Genomic DNA, 6082 nt, shown 5'->3' with positions numbered 1-6082 from the left:
TAAAGTAATTGTGAGTTCCGAGGGAGTATTATAGAATCACATGTGGCCCACATGACTTATTTTCCTTTCCTAAAAAGGGCTTTCATCATGTCTCCAAAACAGCTAGCTACAGATCACTAAAGTCATTCCTAAAACATATTAACCACATTTTTTATTTCGTTTGCTAACTCGAAGTTTAGGTATCTTTTATTTCTCTGGTTGTTTGCTCCTCAAAGTGTGATCTATGGCCCAGAAGTGTTGGCATCCCTGGGAGCACACATGGAGCGATTGAATCAAAATCTGCATTTTAACAAATCCCCCAGGTGATTCACATGCACGTTAAATTTGAGAAGCTCTGCTCTAGTTTACTTAGTCTCTTCTTGGCAGATGTGCTAATAACACTATGCCATGGTCCTCATGTGTGGGCCAGGTCCTCTGTGAGGCCACAGTAATATGAAGATAACTAAGATATGGCCTCTGTAATAGAAAATAGAAAAGTAAGGGGGCTAGGCTATCTAAAAATGGTCACCTGGATCGATGAGAATTCCTGTATCTAAATTTCTTTCTGCTTTGCAAAAGGGTGGAGTTCAGAATGGCTTTCAATAGAGACAACACACCTGAATTTGTGTTTGCTTTTCAAGAGATCATAACCGAGGAAAGTAGTAAGAAGAAAAAGGAAAGATGCACACATCTTTGATACTGCTAAACCATTCCTTCTTTCTCTAACACTTTGTAACACTCCAACAGAGATGAAAGACAGCTAGGCTTCTTAGAATCCACTTATTTAACAAACATTTATTGAGCAATCGCTATATGCACATCTCTGTGCTAAGTGCTCCAGTTACAGATAAAAATAACATGGTTCAGACCCTCATGGAACTCACAGGTGTGTGTGAACAAATACTACCCAAGTCTGAGTATGAGCAGAAGACTGTGGTTTGCAGTTTGAGAGGAAAGGACGAATTCTGCCCGTTTTCTTTCCTCTGTTAACTTTGTAACATTGCTTTGATGGCGTGGGAGTTCCTCTCAAGATTTTCTTTAGCACTCGAGATGCAAGTGTATGAATAGGAGATGGCTACATTCTTTAAAAGTGCAAATGGCCTTCATAAAGAACTGAAGCATAGTCATCTGCCATCCAACAATTTTTATCCTAAAATTATGCAACGCATCATTCTAGCACTGTGCTCCATATCACTGCTACTCAAAGTGTGGTCTGTATGTTTGTTCCCAACCACAAAGAGATAAGTGTAAATATCAGCAATGGTGGTTTAGAAACTTCTATAGTAATTTGACATTGTCATAACAAGTAAGGGCATCACCAGAGGACCAGTCTTGTTGAACAAGTCACTATAAATTGAATGTTTGTGTCTCCCCCACCAAATTCATATGTTGAAACTTAATCTCCAATGTGATAATATTTGGAGGTGAGGCCTTTGGGAGGTGGTTAGGTCATGAAGGTGGAGACTTCATGAACGGGTATAGTGCCTTTATAACAGAGACCACAGAGAGCTCCCTTGCCCCTTCTACCATATGAGTATATGGAAAGAAGGTGCTGTCTGTGAACCAGAAGCAAGAAGGTCCCTTAATCTTGGACTTCCCATTCCCTAGAACTGTGAGAAATAAATGTTTATTGTTTTTAAGCTACTCGGCTTATGGTATTTTGTTACAGCAGCCTGAAGAAACTAAGACAAAAGGTATAATATAGTTTGGGTGTTGAACTAGAATGAGTGAGTTGCATGTGATATTTTAAGGTTCATTTGTCAACTGTAGCCCAAAAATGTATTGTATAGAATGAAGAATTCATCTTGTTCATTTGTTTATCAAAGATAATTTAAATTTAACTATAACTTCAAAGGAGCAATTTTGGAACTGACTACTGATGGAGTGAAAATGAATATTGAATATACAACATCATGGTTTCATTTTAGATAAAAGTAAAAAATGAATATCCGAAGCTTACAGAAATTGCTTTAAATTCTCTTTTTCTTATCAACCTACCTCTGCGAGACTGGTTTCTCTACTCTAAATGTTTTTTAAGGCAAACACAGAAATTGTTTAGAAATACATGATCCCCTTCTCACAGTACTATCATTTATCCAACCTTGATTAGATAAATTAACACATGAAAACCCTTAAATTAATATATACGAAGTGTTTGTTTCCAGTATGCTTCTCGGCATTTAAAATGGAGAATTGTACTCAGGCTTTCAATGAACAGTGTACACATTTTTGTAACTTATTTTTTTATGTTTTTTCTCTGATTATCTTTATTTATTTACATTTATCTAAATATATGTCTATTGAATTTAATTTTAAAATGTGCATTTTTATATTTTCTCCTTTTTATTTCTTTTTCTAGTAATTCATTTTTTTTTTAAACAAAAGTATTGAACCACATGGATTGGGAGGAAAACCTAGTCCTTCGCCTCGAATAGTTTGAGAAAAAACTTCTCTGTAGTAACCTATTAATGGCTGTTACTGTCTAACTCATTTGATGAAAAAGGAAGAACACTATTAGTTAATATGTATATACTATTAAATACCTGTTCTGTGCTTTACCCTATTCACTCATTTGCTCTTATGTAATGAATTAAGTCTCATTGTATTACCATATTACTGATGAGAAAACTGAGGCACAGAGAGACTGAGTCCCTTGCTCAAGGTCACATAGCTCTAAAGTGGCAGAGCGCAGTTCCAGAGTCCATGCTCTTATCCGCAAGTAGACATAAGACAGGCACTGTCGTCATAGTCCTCCGCCAAATAACTGTGAGCTTACATCGGTCATTTAATCTGTGTGGGAGAAAAAAAGGAAGACATAGAAAGGATAACATAATCTATAATACAGTCCTTCCCATGTGACAGGCATTGAGCTGAGTGTCTCACATGCATGATCTCAGTGTCTCCATAAGTATGGGGTGATACAGGAGATGGTTTCAGGTAATAGGGAAGATGATTAGTAATGCATGGGTCAGGCAAAGGTCAATCGTGTCATGTAATGAGAAAGCTATATCTTCTTTAAGTCTCTGACTTCTGATTACATCTGGTACATTTTCTTTGGTGCAGGTCTTGAAAGACTTCCTAACATCAACTTATTTCTTTTTGTTACAAAAGGAGAGCAGGCCAGGCTTACCACTTTGGAAAAAGGTCTTTTTTGTTTTCAATGCACCTTAATTTTAGGGCAAGTTGATTTCCACTTATAGTAAGGATGTAAATTTTCCTTTAAAAATGCATTTAAGTTTAACAAGTGAGCTATGGAAAAATAGAGAAAGCATAATAGTATAGGTCTTACATGGACTTGACAAAAGTTATGACTAATAAAGTTTGGAAAGTACTTCATTTATCTTTCAACAACCCACATAAAGTAGATACTATGTTGTCTATTTATAGGTAGGAGATCTGAGGTTTCGAAAAGTTCAGTAACCTTCTCAAAGCCACCATGTAGGATAGTGAGGAGCTGGTATTCAAACCTAGAAGTGTCTGCCTCCAAAAGCAGTGTCCTTATCCATCACATCTACCGCCTCTCTTCGATGACAACCATGCCTGTTTCCTCCCAGGGCTAGCACTCTTTGACTGTACTTCATGATCTAAGACATCACTTTCAAAGTGTGGTCCTTTCTGGCAGTGCTCCAGAAAGGCCCTCCTCTAGGAATTTTCATTATAATATGAAGACGTTTGTCTCTTTCACTCTTGTTCACTCATGAGTGTACAGGGAAGTTTTCCAGAAGCTACATGACATGTGATATCACAATGCATTGAATGCAGAAGCAGATATGAGAATCCAGCTGCCTTCTATCAAGCCAGACATTAAAAAGATATACAAAATTGAAACAATGCCATTCTTCTCATTGAATCTTTTTTGTTTGCTTATTTTAGAAAATAGTTTATTTTAAATTAAAAATATGTGATTTATGTTAACATGTAACAAGTTCATTATTGTTATTTTTAAATGAATAAATAAATATATTATGCACTTCTCTATCTTAATTTCTAATACATTAAACATCAATACATATAACCTACATAAACAAATTATTTGGGATTGTCAAGAGTATAAACAGAATTTTCAGATGAAAAATATGTGGTGAGATAATATTTTTTAATATTAATGGAAACTTTTTCCATCCTTCCTTTCCTCCCACCACCCCGCCCCACATGCTCTTTAATCCATGAATCCCTGTGTTTTGTTGCTTCAGTAGAGGAACATTACCAAGTAGAAAGCAGAAATAGTGTCTAATTTTTGTTTCCAAAAAGCCTAAACCCATTAAGGAAGTTATGCTAGCTAGGTGCTTTCTTACAGGCTGGAGAATTGAAAGTACTCAAGGCCACAGGCCCTCGTCTCTGCTTCCAAGGCATCCCTGCTTCTGTCTTTTCTCTCCGCAGATCTACTTTCCCTTCTTTATGATGCGTGTGACCAGAAATGGCTGACCCAGCCAGCTTTGCATCATTTTTCTTGTTTAAACACAGCAGACTAGAGACGCCCTGCTCTCAGATCCAAATTCCCAGGAGAGGAAATTTGTTGGCCAGCTAGCTCTTGTCACATACCTGGACCTGCTATTGTCAACCAAAAGCGTGTATATATGGGGTGGGAGAGGGAGGAAACTGAAATGAGAGGTACAGATGCACAGGTTCAAACAACTCAGAAGAAGAAAACCAAATAGCTAAGGAACACCTGAAAAGATAGTCATTTTCATTAATAGTCAAATAAATGCAGATTAGTACAACAATGTGAGGTGCTCATTTTTTCTTTTTCGACCACCAAATTAGTAATGATAAAAATAAATGTAGTCTATGGCCATGCCGCCCTCAACATCCCTGATCCCGTCTGCCCTTGGAAGATAAGTGGGGTCGGGTCTGGTTAGTACTTGGAGGGGAGACCACCTAGGAAGACCGGGTGCTGTAGGCATAAATAAAATAAAATAAAATATAAAATAAAATAAAATAAAATAAAATAAAATAAAAATTAAAAAATAAATGTAATTGCAGGAAACTTGTTAAGAGTATAAGGTGTTATGACTTTTCTGGTGTACTTTTAGGCATTATGTTGTAATATTTTAAATGTGCATAAGTTTTAACCCAGTACTTTTAGTCGTAGGAATTATCTTAAGGAAATCAGAACATGTGCAAGCATATGTGTATATGCATATATATATATAAAAATTTATTAAAATATTTTTTCATATTTAAGAATAGCTTAGAACACTATAAATGCCCTTTAGTGGAGGGTAGAGATTATGGTACAAAGGAATACTGAGAGATTATTAAAAAGTATGAGATAGATTTATATATAAGATGTACACAGCTGTTTAAAGTAAAAAGAAAATATGCAAATTACAGAAAAGAGTAAATAATATGATCTCATTTTTGTTAAACACATACAGTATACAACATATACTGTACATACTATATTCGGCATATATATACATAGACATCTGTATGTATTTGCCTATATATGTATATATAATATATGATAATTTATATATATATATCTATTTGTAAGGATAGATATCAAACTAATAATTGTGGTCATCTCTGGGAATAAATAGAATTATGGAAAGTATTTTATTCCTGTTTTATCCATTTCTGTATTGCTGAATTTTAAAAAACAAGCATGAATTACTTTTATAATTGGACGAAAAAACCAATAAGATATTCCGTTTTGGGGAAAAAAGAGAATAAAGATTTTATATATAAAAGGGAAACATTTGGTATTTTAAAATTAAAGAAGGACAACAAAAATCCATTTTCCCAGTGGCAAATGGGCATAATAGGTAGAAATATATGCCCAGGGCCTGGGATTATTAGGCAGGAGCTTTCTGGGGTGGAAAGAAGAAAAATCAGCTTCTCCTAGTACCACAGTACATTAGGGCCATCCTATTGGATGAATTTGGCTTACCCACAACCCAAAGAGCCTTCCTTCCCCCTTCTACAATAGATGAATTAATGAACTTAACTGAGTTGAACTTTTCAGTTCAAATCTGTAGATGATATATTTACATATGAAAAGGTAAAGCAGGTTAATAATGAGAGCTGAGATGTACAGCCAAGAGAAGGTTGAATGTAGGAAGAACTAGAGGCCAAATTGGGAAAAGTGGAGGTGGCCTGG

General features: G+C 35.5%; 1 pseudogene; it reads left to right on the top strand.

The window, feature by feature from the left end:
• Window positions 1-4763: 4763 nt before the first annotated feature.
• Window positions 4764-4882, top strand: LOC120595172 (uncharacterized; annotated as a pseudogene).
• The last annotated feature ends 1200 nt before the right edge of the window (window positions 4883-6082 follow it).

The sequence above is a fragment of the Pteropus medius genome, unplaced genomic scaffold (genome assembly GCF_902729225.1).
Source record: "Pteropus medius unplaced genomic scaffold, Ma_sr-lr_union100, whole genome shotgun sequence".
NCBI classification, from domain to species: Eukaryota; Metazoa; Chordata; class Mammalia; order Chiroptera; family Pteropodidae; genus Pteropus; species Pteropus medius.
This window is presented reverse-complemented; position numbering and strand designations above follow the sequence as displayed.